At 43.6% G+C, this 20013-nt stretch overlaps 1 protein-coding gene across 2 annotated transcripts in view; it reads right to left on the bottom strand.

The window, feature by feature from the left end:
* Positions 1-20013, bottom strand: part of znf385c (zinc finger protein 385C) — a 335644-nt gene that overhangs the window by 210790 nt on the left and 104841 nt on the right. The window lies entirely within an intron of this gene.

Raw genomic sequence — 20013 nt, 5'->3', positions numbered from 1 at the left:
TTCCTTCTCTTCCCTGGCTCCAGCCAGGGGCTGCCTTGAACGGAGGGTGATGAGTGCCTGATCAATTTACTTTCGTCTCATCCAAGAAATGTAACATTCCTCCCAAATGAAAGAGCCTGTCTGTGTGCGGATCACCCGTGCATACTTGCCGGCTTACCAATGTGTGGAAGGGAGGTCTGCCTGCCTCAGGCTGCGGTGCTGCTAAACAGACTGTCTCATTGTAGCCTTTCAAAGCTCTCTGGGTAGCAGTGCATCCTGACCCGCGAGCCCACGTTGAATCTCTCCTTGGAATTGTTATTTTTAAAACACTAAACTCCACTAGATGTTCCCTCTCCCCCCCCCACAACACTTCTCGTGTTTATTTTATCCTACGCAAATGACAATTTTTTTTTGAACCAACTGGGAACAAAAGGGAAACCAGCAACAGAGAGGTAAACATAGAACGGTGCACTTGTCTTGGAGATATTAAAAAAAAGAAACAAAAACCCTCTTCATACGCGGATGAGTCTACTGTTTGGCATTTCTCTGAATCATCGATGCCAGGGAGGGTTCAGCATCTCAAAGGATCCTGTAGCTAGCTAGCAATCCCTAATTAAAGAATGACTTGAATAGCCCACGATCCACAAGATGTCTCATTACAGCCAATGAAGTACTTTAAAAGTGTAGTTATTGTTGTAGTGTGGGAAAGGTTGGCCGGAATGCTCCCTTCGTTCACACCCCAACATCACTCCCAGCGAAGACAGAGAATTTGGTGAGCAGCCAAATCTCCATTCACTGCAGCAGGACTGGAGAATCCTGCCCATGGTAACCAATATGTGCACAGCAAGCTCCCACAGGCAGCACTGAGACAATAACCAGGTTATCTGCATTTTTTTCAGTGGATTTGAGGGGTAAATTCCATTGCTCTTCCCCTTCTTCTTGGCCTCTCCTCTCTGCCTTCTCCACCTTCTATCTGATTCTCCTCCCCCCTTTATGGCACGGGGGTGAAGTGGTTAGCACTGTTACCTCACAGCGCCAGGGACCCAGGTTTGATTCTGACCTTTCTGGGTTACTTTCTGTGTGGAGTTTGCACATCCTCCCCATGTCTGCATGGGTCTCCTCTGGGTGCTCTGGTTTCCTCCCATGGTACAAAGATGTTCATGTTAGGTTGATTGGCTGTTGCTAAGTTGTTGCTTGGTGTCAGGCAGATTAGCATGCTAAATACGTGGGGTTAAGATAATAGGACCTGGGCAGGATTGTTGTTGGAGCCGACTCGATGGACTGAATGGCCTCTCTCTGCACTATAGGGATTCTATGATTCCTCTGCTGCCTTGGTTCAATTATCTTCCCGCCATCTAATCTTGTTTTACCTGACAAGTGGCTGCGTTTCTGCTTGTGTGGAATTGGCCGCTCCTCCAGACTGCTACTTCATGTTGGAAACAGAGCTGGGTTATGATGACTCACACACCAAGCCAGAAAATGGGCACAGTAGCACAGAATACTGCTAGAGAATCTTAAACTTAAAACCACAAAACCCAGATTGATGGAAAGGGTGCAGAGGAGATTCACCAGGATGCTGCCTTTCCATATTTGAAAGGTATGGAAAAGGAAAACAATAATTTCTTGCTGGTTCTGACTTTGAATAAAAATAAACGTTGCCACCTAATTAACCTACATTGACGCCTGAGGATGTAACCTTTAATAACCTCAGGGTGGGCCTTTTTATTGCAATTAAGATTGTATAATCTTAAAGGCTGGATTACACTTGGTCCTACCTTCAGGGTAATACATATGCGTTATATGGTACAATGGCCATAATCTCCTCAGAGTGGCAATCACTGGAAGATTCCCACTCCATAATGACTTACCTTCATTGGATTTCCAAAGCCCCTGTCTTGCCCAACTTTCCTCAATGACCTCAGAGACTTCAATGAGGTCCATGAGTTGGATCTGCTAGAATATGAGCTCCCTAATTGAGGCCTCCTGGCAAGGCGTGCCGTCTACAGGACGATCGAGGGGGTCGTCCAGCATCTCTACCATGGCTACATTAGCGACCAGGTGTCCCTGGAGAGGGAGCATGTGGTGTCCACGGGCGCAGTTGACACCTTCTGCACCCGCTGGGCACTGCAGGGGCTGGGGTGCATTATAGACCCCGACAATCACATTTTGATTTAATGTTTTAAGTTCCCTTTTAACTTTGGTTTTGTTCAGGCTGGCCCCCCCTTCCTTTTTGGGGGGCTGCTCCTTTTAATTTGCCCCTAAGTTAAGTTGAGTTTGTTTACTTGTTTGGCATGCAAAAGAGCACTTGTTTGGTGCCTTAAAAGAGCTCCTTTTGACTTTGGTTTTTGTTTGGACCATTCTCCCCCTTCCTTTTTGGGGGGCTGCCCCTTTTAATTTGTCCCTAAGTTAATTTGAGTTTGTTTACTGGAGGCCTGTTAAAACTGCCCCAGTCAGGGAGCTCTGCAGAAACATATAGGCTGGATTTTGCCACCCCGCCTGCCATGGGAATCAGAGAGGGTGAGGGGTGGACAACAGAAAGGTTCATTGACCTCGGGCAGGATTTTATGATTTCCGGATGAGCGAGCTCGTAAAATCCCAGCCATACTGTGGATTGTCTGGGTTGCCAGCTTTCAGGGTGAATACTCTGTGCTGCAAAGTACCTGCCTGAGTATTGCAAATCATTGCAAGTAAGTCAGTTTTGGTGAAGAGACATCGGCTTCTTGGAAGTTTTTATAACAGGAACAGTGAAGCAGCTTCAGCCCTCCAGCGAGATATAAGAGGAGCACAGTGTAGGAGGACGTGCCCCTTTTTTTTTACGGCACTAGCTGCCATAAAGCAGCTGAGTTTAAAGGGACCATTGTAAGGAAAAGGTAAGTTTCAAAGACAAAGTGGAGGTGGGCTTTTTTTCCCTTTTAACTCTTTCAGGGTAATTATGAGGGTAAAACGTGCAGTACCATTTGAAGTTAGTGATTTAAATCACTTTGTTGGAAGGTTCCCAGCGTAGTGGAATGGTCCAGGGGAAGTTACTGCTTCTGGACAATTGCTGGGTAAATCTTTATGTAGGAACTCCCAAGAGGGATTCCCCAGTGCATCAATGGGGATTCCCACCCCCCCCCCCGGCCTCAATCCTCTGCAGGAGACCCAGGAAGCAATGATCCAGTAATGTATTTCAAATAGTGTATTTGCCAACGTTCTATGAACAATATAAAGTTTTATTTTAAGTTTTAAAGTTTATTTATTAGTGTCACATGTAGACTTACATGACCACCGCAATGAAGTTACTGTGATAATGCCTCAGTTGCTACATTCCAGCATCTGTTTACATAAGAACATAAGAACATAAGAAATAGGAGCAGGAGTAGGCCATCCAGCCCTTCGAGCCTGCCCCGCCATTCAATAAGATCATGGCTGATCTGTCATGGCTCAGTTCCACATTCCCGCCCTCTCTCCATAACCCTTAATCCCCTCTCTTATCAAAAACCCATCAACCAGCGTCTTAAAAATATTTAGCGAGGTAGCCTCCACCACTTCAACGGGCAGAGAATTCCAGAGATTCACCACCCTTTGAGTGAAGAAGTTCCTCCTCAACTCCGTTCTAAACCACCCTCCCTTTATCTTGAGGCTGTGTCCCCTAGTCCTATTATCCTTTCTGAGCAGGAAGAGTCTCTCCACCTCTATCCTATCCATCCCATTCATCATCTTATACGTCTCAGTGAGATCTCTCCTCATTCTTCTAAACTCTAACGAGTACAAGCCTAGTTTATTCAGCCTGTCCTCATAGCTCAACCCCCTCAACTCTGGCATCAGCCTAGTAAACCTCCTCTGCACTCCCTCCAAGGCCAAATATCCTTGCGTAAGTACGGCGCCCAAAACTGCACACAGTACTCCAGCTGCGGCCTCACCAATGCCCTATACAGCCGCAGCAAGACCTCCCTACTTTTATATTCAATCCCCCTCGCTATGAAGGCCAGCATCCCATTCGCCTTCCTGACCACCTGCTGCACCTGCAGGCTGGGTTTTTGCGACTCATGCACAAGGACCCCAAGGTCCCTCTGCACCGTCGCCTGTTGCAGTTTTTCACCACGTAAGTGATAATCCTTCCTACCATTATTCCTACCAAAGTGGACCACCTCGCACTTGCCAACATTAAATTCCATTTGCCATTTCCTGGCCCATTCGCTCAGCCTATCTAGATCCTTCTGTAGACTCTCCACACCCTCCGCACAATTTGCCTTTCCTCCAATCTTGGTGTCATCAGCAAATTTCGACACCCTACACTCGGTTCCCTCCTCCAGATCATCTATATAAATGGTAAATAGCTGAGGCCCCAGCACCGACCTCTGAGGCACTCCACTAGTCACCATCCGCCAATCCGAATAGCACCCATTGACCCCCACTCTCTGCCGCCTATTTGACAACCAATCCTCTATCCACGCTAACACCCTACGCCCATCTCCCTGTCCCCTGACCTTCTGCAATAACCTCCTGTGAGGTACCTTGTCAAAAGCCTTCTGAAAATCCAGAAAGACCACATCCACCGGCTCTCCTCTATCCACTGCCCTAGACACATCCTCATAGAACTCCAGTAAATTTGGGTCCACTGAGGGAGAATTTAGCACCTAACCAGCACGTCTTTCGGATTGTTGGAGTAAAACAAAGCGTCTGGAGGAAACCCACGTAGACACGGGGAGAACGTGCAGGCTCCGCGCAGACAGTGACCCAAGCAGGGAATTGAACCCAGGTCCCTGGTGCTGTGAGGCAGCAATGCTAATCACTGTGCCACCGTGCTGCCCTTGATGCCATTCCTAATGTTTACTACAGTCCTGTTGAAGCATAAACCAGACTGCAGCTCGCCCCATTGATGTAATGCAGAAAATGTACTGAGGCAACCCAGCACATGATTGACACAAAGCAAAAATATTCAATGATGTGTTGGCACTGAATGCAAGCCTCTCAGATGTAGTATTTGCAATGCTAATTAACTACTGATTTATGAAGCATATCTTATGTATGCACAGGCTTAAAATTACAGCTAGGCTCTTAGGGAGTGGATAGGGGTAATGGAATCTGGAACAGTCTCCCAAAGATGCTACCAAAGCTGGGTTAATACACATTTTTAAGACTGCAATTGATTTTTTTTTGTTAGGTACGGGTATCGAGGGATAAGGATCAAAGGCAGGTAACTGGAGTTGAGGAACAGATCAGCCACAATCTAACCAAATGGCGGAGCAACCTCAACGAGCTACTCTTGTTTGTATGAGCAAAATTTTATGGCCTCGTTGTAGCTGGGGTGGGGCTGGAAAACGCAGTCCAAAAGTCTATTGACTTTGGCAGAACTGGAAAACTCCCTCGCTGGTAGTGGCTGTAAAATTCCACCATATGTCACAACATTCGAGGCCATGGGCCAAGTAGATGGGATTGGGTGGGAGGTCAGATGTTGGTGCAGACCCAATGGGCTGAGAGACCTATTCCACACTGTATGATTTTATGTATAGCTTCCCACTATGTGGGAAGCTGCAGGCATTTCTAACCTTGACTCATGATTTAGCAATTTTTGTTTCATTTCAGCTATGAGGAGAGGCTGAATAAACTAGGCTTGTACTCGTTAGAGTTTAGAAGAATGAGGAGAGATCTCATTGAGACGTATAAGATGATGAATGGGATGGATAGGATAGAGGTGGAGAGACTCTTCCCGCTCAAAAAAGACAGTAGGACTAGGGGGCACAGCCTCAAGATAAAGGGGAGGCGGTTTAGAACGGAGTTGAGGAGGAACTTCTTCACTCAAAGGGTGGTGAATCTCTGGAATTCTCTGCCCGTTGAAGTGGTGGAGGCTGCCTCGCTAAATATTTTTAAGAAGCGGGTTGATGGGTTCTTGATAAGAGAGGGGATTAAGGGTTATGGGGAGAGGGCGGGAAAGTGGAACTGAGCCACGACAGATCAGCCATGATCTTATTGAATGGCGGGGCAGGCTCGAAGGGCTAGATGGCCTACTCCTGCTCCTATTTCTTATGTTCTTATGTTCTTATTAATTAATAACAGGTAGGTCTTTGTTTTGTTACATTGAATCACCAACCTTTGCAGTAGAAAGCATCATCCCCAGCCAACTTTGGATATCCCTGACTCCTGGAAGGGCCACCAATGCTGTTGGCCAAAGATGCACTTGTAGCTAGCTGCTATTTGGGGCATTTCTTTTAATCAATAAGACTGTTCAAGTTTTGATTATCTGGTGATGTTTAGATGGTGAAGGTGCAGACATGGAAAATCTAGAAGAAAGTCTGTAGTTTGGACCCACTGTGTCCCTGGACCTTCTGACATTCAATGATTGGTTGCTGTGGACAAAACACTTAGACATTTTTACACCTCTACATTTCACAGTAGAATCATTCGTAAATGATGTAACTGGTTGGAGATCACTCGCTTCTGTTAGGAAGTTGAAATGAAACATGAAACATGAAGAATTGGATATAAGGGAAACTGATAGAGATTTGACTTCACTGAGGACTTGTGAGATGCAGATTAGCCATACAGTCATAAAGGTTTACAGTATGGAAACAGGCCTTTCGGCCCAACTAGCAGGCTGAAACAGATACTTTGTTAAGCAAAGTGGAGTCTGGCAGTTCATGGACTTAGGTCATAACCATGCCCAGTGTTGCAAGCAGATCCCTCAGAGAATCACACTGTGTTGCAGAAAAGAAAGCAGAAGAAATCTGTTTGTCTGAGACACCTGGAAGAATGGTTCATGAAAGAAAGCTACAGCTTCCATGTGGCAATTATTTGCTGGATTTGGCTCATAGTGTTAAAACCTGTGGGATGCTGTTTTGGGGAAGGTGTATTCTCAGAGTTTAGGTAAGTAGATAGATTTGGATTTGGGAGTAATTTAAGTATACAGTCTGGGTAACCATTATTGTAATTCATTTTAAATGTTCTTCACTGTTGCCTTTCATGTTGTGTGCCTTGAAGTTTAATAAATGTTTTGTTATTTGAATAATTTACAACAAAATTATACTTTTCCTCACCGGGTTTCATCACTTTTCTCTCATTTTTTTCCAAATCCCAAAAATAGTTAAGAGCCAGCGTTCCACGTTTCCATTCCAGGATTTGGGAGGCCCTGTACTGAACACTGGTGGGGTTCATAAGACTTCTACTTACTTACAAATTAGCTTGCTAGTGTTTCTGTGGAAGGTTTGCCAGGATTTAAAAAAAAATCAAATGAATACACAGACTACACTTTGGGAAATGCTTGTTAAAGAGAAGACATGCGTCCACTGAGGCCCCTAGACCAATGCCTGAAGTCTGCATGATCATCCTGCTGCCTAATAGGAAATAGCTGAGGCATTTCCAGAAATAACTATAACTGGGTCGACTGTAGTAAAGGTTCACTGATGGAGAAATGTCTGCCCCAAAGACAAAACTTCCTTTAACAATTAAGAGGATGGAAGGTCAACCACAAACCTGACAAATATTAAACTTACAGATGTGAAGGTTCCTTAACTATACTGAATGGTGTCTATTGAGACGGCTTGTGGTGTATATCTTGGCACTGAGTCCCCTCACTGATGCAGTAGATTCTGCTAAGTCATTATTTTGAAAAGCATAAGGTATTAGTGGCTGGTCTAAATACTGAAATGTGGCTGTGTAACTTCAATCCTTGCGCAATCATGTATGATAGCTTGTCCAATTTCACAATTCTCCAAGTAATACAAATAATTTGTTCAGCGATTAAAAGCTCACAGTGAACGTAGCTTTCTGTCACACGATGTATGTAGTACTTTGTTTAATTAATGAGTCTGGACTCTTTGGAATAATATTACCGGCACTTAGTGTAGGAATATACACTGACAGGATCACACAGGGTCAAATGGTCCAAAGGAACACAAAGGCCACTGTCACTTGGGGACCTTTCAATTCTTTCATTCCTGCCAGGCTCGCTAAAGAGTGGATATCAGGATGTTTTATGGGGAAACACAAACATTACCATCCCCAAGACCATAAATCAGACACACGGACAAAAATCAACCATTGAGCTGCTCAGTGTGTCAGACATGGTCTTGCCTCTTGCTTGGAAAGTCTGGGTTCAAGTTCCACTTCTGAATAAAACTTTAAGCCAACACTCGAGCTCTGCTCTGTCAGAGGTGCTGTCTTTTGAAACTATAGTCCACCCTGTCAAGGGGAGGTAAAGTATAGAAACCCTACAGTGTCACTTGGCCCAACAGGCTAGCACTGACTCGTCACTGGATCATCCTACCCAGGCCCTATCCCTGTAACCTCACATAGTTACCCCTCAAATGTCCCTTAAATTACACATCTTGGAACACTGAGGGACAATTTAGCATGGACAATCCACTTAAACTGCACACCTTTGGACTGTAGGAGGAAACCGAAGCACCTGGAGGAAACCCAGGCAGACAGGAGGAGAAGAAGCAAACGCCATTCAGACAGTGACCCAAGGCCTGAATTGATCCCGGTTCCCTGGCACTGTGAGGCAGCAATGTTAACCACTGTGCCACCGTGCTGCCCTTGCACCTCCATACCGCTCTCTGCTTGGAAAACAAAAAACAACCTGCGCCTATCCAGTCTCTCCTTATAACTCAAATGCTCCATCCCAGGCAACACTTTGGTGAATCCCCTCTGTACCACCTCTAGTGCAGTCACATACCAGAACTGCACACAGTACTCCAGCTGTGACCTAACCAATGTTCTGTACAGCTCCAACATTACTTCCATAACAAGTGGAAACATCCTCCCGCTATCCAGACCCCTTATGATCTCTCTGTTTCATTAAGGTCACCTCGCATTCTTCTGAACTCTAACAGATATAGGCCCAACATGTTCAACCTTTCATTATAGGATAAGCCTCTCAATCCAGGAATGATTCGAGTGAACTTTCCCTATATTGCTTCTAAAGTAATTATGTATTTGTTTTCAAATGGACCCGATACAGAGTTTTCCATTTGTTTTAGCAATGGTCTGAACAGCTGGAGTAAAACATCCCTAAATATTATATTTCATTTCCTTGACAATAAACAAGAACACTCCATTTGCTTTCCTAATCACTTGCTGTACTTGCATACTAATCTTTTGCGATTCATGTACCAGGCACCAGATCCCTCTGTACCTCAGTTCTGCAATTGCAGGACTTTAAATGAGCTGGTTTTCTATTCTTTGTGCAAAAGCGAACAAGTTCACATTTTCCCACATTATACTTCCATCTACTTTATTGTTGTCAACTCACATAACCAACTGGTCCATATCCATTTGCTGACTCTCTACCCTGTCTTGACAACTTACCTACCTACCTATCTTGGTGTTATCGGCAAATTTAGCAACCACATTCGGTTTCTTTGTCCAACTTATTGGTATAGATTGTAAATAGTTGAGGACCCAGCACTGATCCCTTTGACACTCCATTACTTACAGCTTGCAATAGAATAGAATCACAGAATCCTTACAGTACAGAAAGAGGCCATTTGACCAATCAAGCCTGCACTGACAACAATCCCACCCAAGCCCTATCCACGTATTTACTCTGTTAGTCCCCCTGACACTAAGGAGAAATTTCGCATGGCAAATTCACCTAACCTGCACATCTTTGGAACGTGGGAGGAAACTGGAGCACCCAGAGGAAATCCATGCAGACACGAGGAGAATGTGAGCACTCCACACAGACAGTGACCCAAAGGCCAGAATTGAACCTGGCTCCCCCCCACCCCCGGTGCTGTGAGGCAGCAGTGCTAACCACTGTGCCACCAAGCCGCCCCTTGCCAACCTGAAAAAGACCCATTTATCCATACTCTTCGCTTCCTGTTAGCTAACAAATCCTTTTTCCATGATCATATATTATCCTTTACACCATGCTTTCTTGGGTACTAACTTCCGATGTAGGAACATGGGAACTTAGGAAATAAGAGTCAGGGGCAGAAGTAGGCAAATTCAGCTTTTCGAGTCTGCTTGACCATTCAATCAGTTCATGGCTGAATTCTCCCTGGTTTCAAGTCCACTTCCCCACTGGTATCCCCTCTTTAAAATTTATTTTTTATGCAGCACATTATCAAATACCTTTTGGAAATCCAAGTACATCACGCCTACAGGTACAGGTTTCCCTTGACTTCCTCAAAAAATTCTAATAAATTAATTAAACACAATTTCCCTTTCACAAATTCATGTTGACTCTGCCTGATCATGCTATGATTATCTAAGTATCCTGCTATAACCTCCTTAGTAATAGATGCTAGCAATTTCCCTTTGACTGATGTTAGGTGAACTGACTTGTGGTTCCTTGCTTTCTGACTCCCTCCCTTCCTGATAAATGGTGTTACAATAGCCTATTTTCAGATTGAAAGGGTCCACTGGGACCCTTCCAGAGTCTCAGGAATTGTCGAAGATTGTAACCAGCATATCTACGATCTCTACAGTGACTTTATTTTAAGATTCTAGTGTGCACGCTGTCACGACTGGGAAGGTGTCAGCTTTTATTTCTATTAGTTTTCCCAGCAGCTTTTCACTAATGATGGTGATCGTTTTAAGTTCCTCCCTTCTGCTCACCTCTTGATCTTCAAATATCTTTGGGAGGTTTTCTAAGTCTTCCACAGTGAAGACAGACACAAAATATCTGTTCAATGCCTCTGCCAATTCTTTGTTTCCCATTAGCAATTCTCCAGTCTCATTCTCCAGAGGATTAACACTACCTTTAGTTCTTCTTTTCCTATATAAAAACTTGTAGAAACGGTTACCATTGGCTATATATTATGAGCCAGCTTTCTCTTATGCTCAATTTTCTCCCTCTTTCATTTTTTTAAGTTCATCCTCTGCTGAATCTTAAAATTTGATCAATCTCTTGACCTATTCCCTAATATTTGAAGATTTGTACAATATTTCTTTCAATTTGATACAATTCTTAACTTCTTTATTCAGACATGGATGATGTATTTTCTTCCTTACCGGGTTAATTCATTGCTGAGAATGATTAAATAAATCTTTAAAACTCTGCCACTGCATCGCTCCCATCCTATCTTTTAAACTAATTTCTCAGTTCATAGCAACATAGAAACTAGAAGCAGGAGTAGGCCATTCAGCCCTTTGAGTCTGCTCTGCCACTCATTATGATCATGGCTGATCATCAAATTCAATATCCTGATTTCCCCCCTCATCCCCCCAATATCCCTTGACCCCTCTTGTCCTAAGAGCCATATCTAATTCCTTTATAAAATCACACAACATTTTGGCCTCAACTACTTTCTGTGGTAGTGAATTCCACACATTCACCACCCTCTGGGTGTAGAAATTCTTCCTCACCTCACTTCTAAAAGGTTTACCCTTTATCCTCAAACTATGACCTCCAGTTTTAGACTCTTTCACCTTCAGGAACATTCTTTCTGAATCTACCCTGTCTGAACCTGTTAGAATTTTATAAGTTTCTAAGAGATCCCTTCTCACTCTTCTAAACTCCAGTGAATATAATCCGAACCATCTTGGTCTTTCCTCGTGTGACATTCACTTTAGCTAGCTCTGCTATCATACCCTTATAATTATAATTGCCATTATTCGAATCTGAAATACTACTCTTAGACCCACACTTCACCCCTTCAAATGGACATGAAGGATGGAATTTTCCCGTCTCACCTGCCATGGGAATCATAGTGGGCATGTAAAGGTCTGTCGACCTCGGACAGGTTTTCCAGACTTGGGGTGAACGCAGCCCAAAATGTCCCACAGGCACTCCAGTATGGTGACTAGGAGATTTTCATAGTAACTTCATTGCAGTGTTAACGTAAGTCTACTTGTGACACAAATAAATAAACTTGAATTTAAACCATTTTCCAGGCTACCTTTGCCAATCTGACTCTACCAATCTGTATATTGAAGTCATCCATTATTATTTTGGATCTTTCCTACAAGCCCACAGGGAGATGATGGCCTAGTGGTATTGTTGCAAACTATTAATCCAGAAAATCAGCTAATGTTCTGGGGACCCGGGTTCAAATCCTGCCACAGCAGATGGTGGGATTTGAATTCAATAAAAAGAAATCTGGAATTAAGAATCTACTGATGACCATGAAACCATTGTTGATTGTTGGAAAAACCCATCCGGTTCAGTAATGTCCTTTAGTGAAGGAAATCTGCTGTCCTTACCTGGTCTGACCTACATGTGACTTAGAGCCACAGCAATGTGGTTAACTCTCAACTGCCCTCAGACAACAAGGGATGGGTAATAAATGTTAGTCAGCCTGCGACGCTCATGTCCCACAAATGAATAAAAAACAAAGAGGAAGCCAGAGTGTGGGTATTCTGAGACAAGTGGCTCATTCCTTCATCCCTCAGTGACTCCACCCTCTACAAGGCTCATATTAGAATGGAAATGAAATATGCACCTCTCACCTGTGGATGAGTGGAGCCACAATAAAACTCATGAAGCTCAGCAATTCAGGGCAAAGCAGTTTTCCTGATTTTTTTTCATTTATTCATTCATGGGACATGGGTGTCTGTGGCTGGCCAACATTTATTGCCCATTCCTGGTTGCCCTTGGAGGGCAGCTGGGAGTTAACCACATTGTTATGGCTCTTGAGTCACGTGTAGGCCGGACCACGTATGCATGGTAGATTTCTTTCCCTAAAGGACATTAGTGAATCAGATGGGTTTTTCTGACAACTGACAATGGTTTCACGGTCATCAGTAGATTCTTAATTCCAGATTTTTTTAAAATTGAATTCAGATTCCACCATCTGCCGTAGCAGGATTCAAACCCAGGTCCTCAGAACATTAGCTGAGTTTCTGGATCAATAATCTAGCCATAATACCATTCAACCATCGCCCTTACTGCTGGTTTCAGTAGCCCTCTCCCTCTGTCGCTGGCGTACTGAGGCTGCTGAATGGGCAGCAACTCAAACTGGTAAGAACCTTTTGATCCTTGTTGGTTGTCGCAACTTAAATATTTCATACATTAAAGATGGAGTGGTTTTGTATGACATGGGGCAGTCAGGTTTATCTGTCGTTTATATCCGCTGTTGGTTTGGTTTGGTTGGGTTGGTTGGATTGTTTCTCACTAATCAGAATGCAACATGTTCTCAACCAGTATTTTTTTTGTGTGCTTTTCCTGGGAGATCTATTGTGAATTCAGTTGAATTGTGGTGGTTCATGAACTGGATGGCACAGTGGTTAGAACTGATGCTTCATAATGCCAAGGGCCTGGGTTCAATTCCAGCCTCAAGTCACTGTCTGTTCGTTCTCCCTATGTCTGCATGGGTTTCCTCCGGGTACTCCAGTTTCCTTCCACAGTCCAAAAGATGTGCTCATAAGGTGCATTAGCCATGCTAAATTCTTCCTCAGTGTACCCGAACAGGTGCCTGAGTGTGGCGACTAGGGTATTTTCACAGTATCTTCATTGCAGTGTTAATGTAAGCTTACTTGTGACACTAATAAATAAAGTTTAAACTGTGAATGTTATGCAGGACTTTCTGGGGAACTATGAGTCCCTAACACATTATGGATACACGGAAACTAGGAGCAGGACTAGGCTGTTCAGCCCTTTGAGTCTGCTCTGTCATTCAGTGTGACGATGGCGAATCCTTTATCTCAATATTCCAATTTTCTGCCTTTATCATTTGATGCCATTAAAATCTTGACTCACCTGATAAAGGAGTAGCGCTCCGAAAGCTTGTGATTCCAAATAAACCTGTGGGACTTTAACCTGGTGTTGTGAAACTTCTTACTATTAAAATCTAAAAAAACGATCTATCTCTTTCTTGAATCTATTCAGTGACTTGGCCTCCACAACATCTGTGGTAGAGAACTCCTACTGAATGAAGACATTTCTCGTCTCATTCCTAAATAGTCTGTGTCCCTTGGTTCTAGATTCCCCAACCAGGGAAATCATCTTCCCTGCATCTACTGTGTCCAGCCCCGTTAGAATTTCATACATTTCAGCCAGATCTTTTCTCCCCCAATCCAATATAGGCCCAATCCAACCAAACTCTCCTCGTAGGACAGTCCCGCCAACCTCGGTATTGGTCTAGTGAACCTCTGCCACATTCCCTCTTTGGCAAGCACATCTTTTCCTCGGTATATCTTTTCCTATTCCTTCAATAATTGCGTACCTATGCTTGTCAAAGTAGAGGGGACTGACAACAAAATCTCAAACTTTCATCTGTTACTAAAACATAATGGGGTCAGGTGTAAAAAAGATGTATGGGTTAGGTTGATTGGGCAAGCTGTCCCAGGATATGTAGGTTGGAGGGATGAGTGGGGTAGATATGTGGGGTTGTGGGAATAGGGCCTGGGTGTTTTCTCAAAGGAACTCTTCAAAATGCAGCAAATGAAAATACAACAGAACTCACTCCAACTTCTAAATCAAAGAAAGAGTTTAATAAAGAACCATCATTACTCCAAACTTGGAGCCTCACCCTAGGCCACTCCAAGCTCCCCACAATTCTACATATTTCCTTATTTATAGTGAATCAGCTGGTCAGCTGACTATTACATCACTCTGTAATTAGTTCCATGTTCTACTGGGTCAGCTGATCTTTACATCTTGTTCCCATTGGTCACATTACATCCAATCAAAGTTGTCACCGGTTACATTCTAACATGGGGTGGGATTGTAGATGGGGTAGACTTGATGGGTCCAATGGCCTCCTTCTGCACTGTAGAGTTCCTATGATTCTATGAGGTAATCCGTAGAAGCTTGCATGATGGCGTTTTCAACACCAATTGCATTAGGTTAAAATCCCCTTCCTACCTGCAATGATTGTAGTTTAGTGCACGTTGACATTCAATAGTTTGCGGACCTTTAGGGATCAAGCAGTGACACAAAATTATCACTGACTTTCCATTCGTTGCGGTTGCAATTGTGCTGTTCTTTGGAGAATGCAATATGGTCAGTTTCATGAACTTAGTAGGGAAAGAAAAAACATGCGGTAGTGCCAGAGTTAATAGCTGCTGTCACCTTCTCTGGCACTGGAAACGCAGACCTAAATTACATATTGAGATTGTAAATCATTCTGCAATTCTTCATGGGGATCAGGCAAAGCTTAATCTCAAACACTGCATTGTGGTACAAGTCAAGTAATTTGACTCTTGTTGTAATATATTCTGCTGATACAGCAACATTCACAGCTCCTGAGTTGTTCGTGTTTCTCAGTAGCTAATGCTGCCATATCAAGTAAGATGTAGGGCTCTCAAAGTGTCTGCTGTAAAATACAGCAAAAACTATGTGTCTGTGAGCACATAGAATCCTACAGTCCAGAAGAAGGCCATTCGGCCCATCGAGTCTGCATCGACCATAATCCCTCCCAGGCCCTATCCCCATAACCCTATGCACTCACCCTAGCTAGTCCCCCTGACACTAAGGGACAATTTAGCATGGCCAATCCACCTAACCCACACATCTTTGGACTGTGGGAGGACACCGGAGCATCCAGAGGAAAGCCAAGCCAACACAGGCACAACGTGCAAACTCCACACAGACAAAGACCCAAACTGAGATTTGAACCCGGGTCCCTGATGCTGTGAGGCAGTGGTGCTAACCACTGTGCCACCATACTGCCCTCATTCTATCAAGTTCTGTAAGTCATTCTGTCCCTTCATTGTATCCTACCTCTTACTCCTTGATTTTAATTGTAATTTGAAAACAGTTTCAATTTCCTGCAAATCGTATTTTCTACAGGCAGTGTAACTAACATGAAGTGATTACCTACAAATCTCTAACTGTTGGTGAAAACAATGACCATAGAATAATGAAGCAGCCGAAAAAAAAGGCTGGAATTCTCTGGTCTGACACTCCCTGCTACCTCTGCCAGCAAGAATGGAGAATATTCTTCAGCCAAATCTCCAATCACTGCAGCGGGACTGGAGAATTCCAGTTGTGGGTGAGGTCAGAGAATGCTGTCCATAATGTCCCCTGCAAAATCGAATTGAAAGATGTAGCATTTGCTCTGGTAGAAACTGAGTTTTTGATAAATATTCAACGTGCACACTTTCTGTTGAGAAAAAGTATCAATGCCCAACTTCTGCACGTGAGGAAATAGAACTTACATGTGAGACAATGAGAAAGACGCTCAGGAAGGAAGGCTTTGAAAAATTAAAGTTGACGAAAAAATGTCTTATTTATTTGTCATCCCAGAGGAAAGACCCATCTAATCAAACTCTGTGGCACGATTAATACATTTTAAATGTTGAGACGAAATTTCTTTAGTTTAACAAATCATAGAATCCCTACAATGCAGAAGGAGGCCATTGGGCCATCAACAACCCACCCAGGACCTATCTCCATAACCCCAAGTATTTACCCTGCAAATCCTTCTGACACTAAAGGGCAATTTAGCATGAACAATCAACCTAACCTGCATGACGGCATGGTGGCACGTTGGTTAGCATTGCTGCCTCACAGTGCCAGGGATCCGGGTTCGATTCCCGGCTTGGGTGGGGTTTGCACGTTCTCTCCGTGTCTGTGTGGGTTTCCTCTGGGTGCTCCGGTTTCCTCCCACAGTCTGAAAGACGTGCTGGTTAGGGTGCACTGACCCAAACAGGCGTCAGAGTATGGTGACTCGGGGAATTTCACAGTGACTTCATTGCAGTGTTAATGCAAGCCTTACTTATGACTAATAAATAAACTTTACTTATCTTTAGACTGTGGGAGGAAACCGGAGCACCCGAATGAAACCCACGCAGACACGGGGAGAAAGTGTAGATTCCACTGAGAGATAGTAACCCGAGGCCGAAATTGAACCCGGGTTCCTGGCGCTGGGAGGCAGCAGTGCTTGCCACTGTGCCGCTTGTCCAGTGACAGCTAGTTTAAAAATGATGAATGTGCATTTCTAACATTGTAAAAACACAATGCTACATTTTCTTAAGTATTACCCTTTGACTATTCACCCAAACAGTAAATTTGACTGTCTGCTATTTTGAAGCATAGATTTCTTTTCATTCATTGATCTGTTTAACTTTGTTCTTAAAATACATGATGCATACATTTTATTGGTAAAATATATTGGATTAATCTATTATATTTAGTTACTTGCTGCTAATTGCTTGACACATTGGAAATTATTTAAAATTGTTTGTTGCTATTATGCATTTAGTTACTATTACAGTCAGCTAGATTTTGTACGTGCTTTATTTATAAACTGCTACGGAATGTTTGAAAGCTTTGGAACACCACCACCCCTCCACTTCCTCCCCACCTCCCCCCCAATCCCAAAACACGATAATGTTCAGAAAGAACCCCCTCAATTGTAAGGAACCGTAACTTCAGAACACGTATGGAAATACGAGTGACTCAGAGAGCAGTAAGGTTCTGCACACAACTGAGGAATGTAAATGCAGCAAGGTCTTACTGGAGACATACTTTAAAAAAAAATCCTTTGCGCTTGCTACATGAATTCCCAAGTGTTTCACGCCAGAGTCAACAGCTTCAAGGGTCGGATTTTCCATTTGCTTTAGATACTATTTCCTTTTATCATTGGTGGTAGTGTTGGTTTTACACGGTTGTGCTCTGTGCTCTTTTTTGTTCCCCGAGGCAGTGCAGCAGAAACTTAGACAAATTCATATCGATCTAAGTAGCTGATGTTTCTCTAGCACGGTGAGTGCATCATTGAGAGAAGTAATTGGAACTATTTAAAGTATACTTCAGCGGAATCACCAATAGATCAACTGTAATAAAAGAATATCTTTGTTTTTTTTAAAATCTCCCCCCCCTCACCCGCAAATCCCTCATTGTTGATGCCTATATTTCTGTGACCTCTGGGTTTCCTGAACAAGCTCCTCAGTTGTAAATTTAGCACTTCAATCCATTCACAAATCCACTGAGGCATCAATGAGGCAGGCATCCCTGCCTTGATCCTGTCTCTCATCCAGATGAAATAGAGGACCTGTCATCAACTGGCACATCGTCATGCAGGGTCGAGGCAGCAAGGCCTCTCTATAAAGTCAACATTGACTGTACCACTGGCAAGTATTGGCAGAAGCATGAGTATATCGTCGGCTGTTCCCTTGTGTAGAGATGGACTGAAAGCAACATTGGCCCCTGTATGTCCCAGAACATGGCAACTCACATCTATGACCTTCACCAGTACGAGTGGTAGCCACAAAGATTCTTGAGGCATAACGACAAGCCCCTGACCTGCGATGAGTGAATACCTGCATGCCCTTTAAAACTGACGCCAACACATTTGACCCCATGAGGTCACAACGGGGTGGGTGGCCTCCTGTCCACCTTGCCACAAAATCTGCCAAGCTCCTCATGTTGGAAGAGTTAAAGAACTGAAAAGTGGAAAATTGGGCCCAACAGGAATCACAGCGACGTTCCTACTGCCCTCTGCCTTTAATCTCCTGAAATAAAACTTCCTTTAAAGTTTATTTATTAGTGTCACAAGTAGGCTTACATTAACTTCATTGCAGTGTCAATGTGAAAATCCCCAAGTCGCCACACTCTGGCGCCTGTTTGAGTACACTGAAGGAGAATTTAGCATGGCCAGCATGCTAATATAGCATGCTGCACATAACCAGCACTTCTTTCGGATTGGGAGGCATCTGGATTACCTGGAGGAGACCCACGCAGATATGGGGATGACGTGCAGACTCCACACAGACAGTGACCCAAGCTGGGGGTCGAACCCAGATCCTGGCACTGTGAGGCAGAAGTGCTAATCACTTTGCCAGCATGCCACTATTCCAGCTCTGCAATTGGGCAAAAAAGTGATTTAAGGGCAGTAACCTCCGGACAAAAGAGGAAAACCCAGAGATGTGTGTTCCACTGTGTTGCAACACAATGTCATAGATAACAGAAGATCATAGAATCCCTACATTGTAGAAGGAGGCGATTCAGCCCATCAAGTCTGCATAGACTCAGCATCTTACCCAGGTCCTATCACCGTAACCCCACGTATTTATCCTGCTAACGCCCTAACCTACACATTTTGGGACACTAAGGAGCAATTTAGCATGGCCAATTCACCTACCCTGCACATCTTTGGACTGTAGGGGGAAACCAGAGCATCCAGAGGAAACCGACACGGACATTGGGGAAAACATGCAAAGTCCACACAGACAGTCACCTAAGCTAGGAACCGAACACAGGTCCCTGGTGCTGTGAGGCAGTAGTGCTAACCATTGTGTCATTTTGACAGCACAGTGGCAAAATGATGCATTTCAACAAGATTCGTACAATGATGATGTGGTTTTCTCAGACAAGTGAAAAAGATATGAGAAATACTTCTTCAGGGATCCAGGTGTGATTCCCGGCTTGTGTCACTGTCTGTGAGGAGTCTGCATGTTCTCTCCGTGTCTGCGTGGGTTCCTTTGGGTGCTCTGGTTTCCTCCCACAGTGTAAAAGATGTGCTGGTTAGGTGCACTGGCCATGCAAAATTCTTCCTCAGTGTACTGGCATGTGGCAACTAGGGGATTTTCACAGTAACTTAATTGCAGTGTTAATGTAAGCCTGCTTTGTACCACTTAAAACTTAAAAACATAAAGACGGTGCCCTTTTAATACTGGTTCAGCATCTTCTAGAAGGTAGCAATGATGAGAATAGGAGGAACTGTGAAGGACTATTACACTTCAGAAATACACGGCAGCAGAGACATGCATCATATATTGACACCGTTTACACTATGTAATGGGATACATAAATCACAGCAACTTCAATTTGTGATGACAACATTGAAGAAACCAATAATTCCTTTTTTGGAAAATGAGTACTTTGGGTTATTGATTTCTTTTGGGAAAAGAAAAAGTATTTTTATTCTGAAATTCTTAGTCTTCAACTAAACTGAGGTTATCTTGCAGAAATCCAAATTAATATGCCAGTTTCTGCACTTACAGCATTGCTAGAGACGGGGGTGAATGTCTTCGAGTGATTTGCTCCTATCTTCAGGATAAGCTTTGTCAATGCTTTCTGTATACTCATCATGGTATGTAATATAAATTGTTATTTAATGAGGTACTGTAGAAATCCACTGTCCATAACTCACCACTGTGTGCATGTTCTAAATAAATAAGAATGGTTGGTGCACCGGTGACTTACAAAGGTTTATATGCAACCAG

The sequence above is a fragment of the Carcharhinus amblyrhynchos genome, chromosome 27 (genome assembly GCF_965287045.1).
Source record: "Carcharhinus amblyrhynchos chromosome 27, sCarAmb.v2.hapA, whole genome shotgun sequence".
NCBI classification, from domain to species: Eukaryota; Metazoa; Chordata; class Chondrichthyes; order Carcharhiniformes; family Carcharhinidae; genus Carcharhinus; species Carcharhinus amblyrhynchos.
The sequence above is the reverse complement of the archived record's forward strand: the minus strand, read 5'-3'. Positions and strand labels throughout refer to the sequence as shown.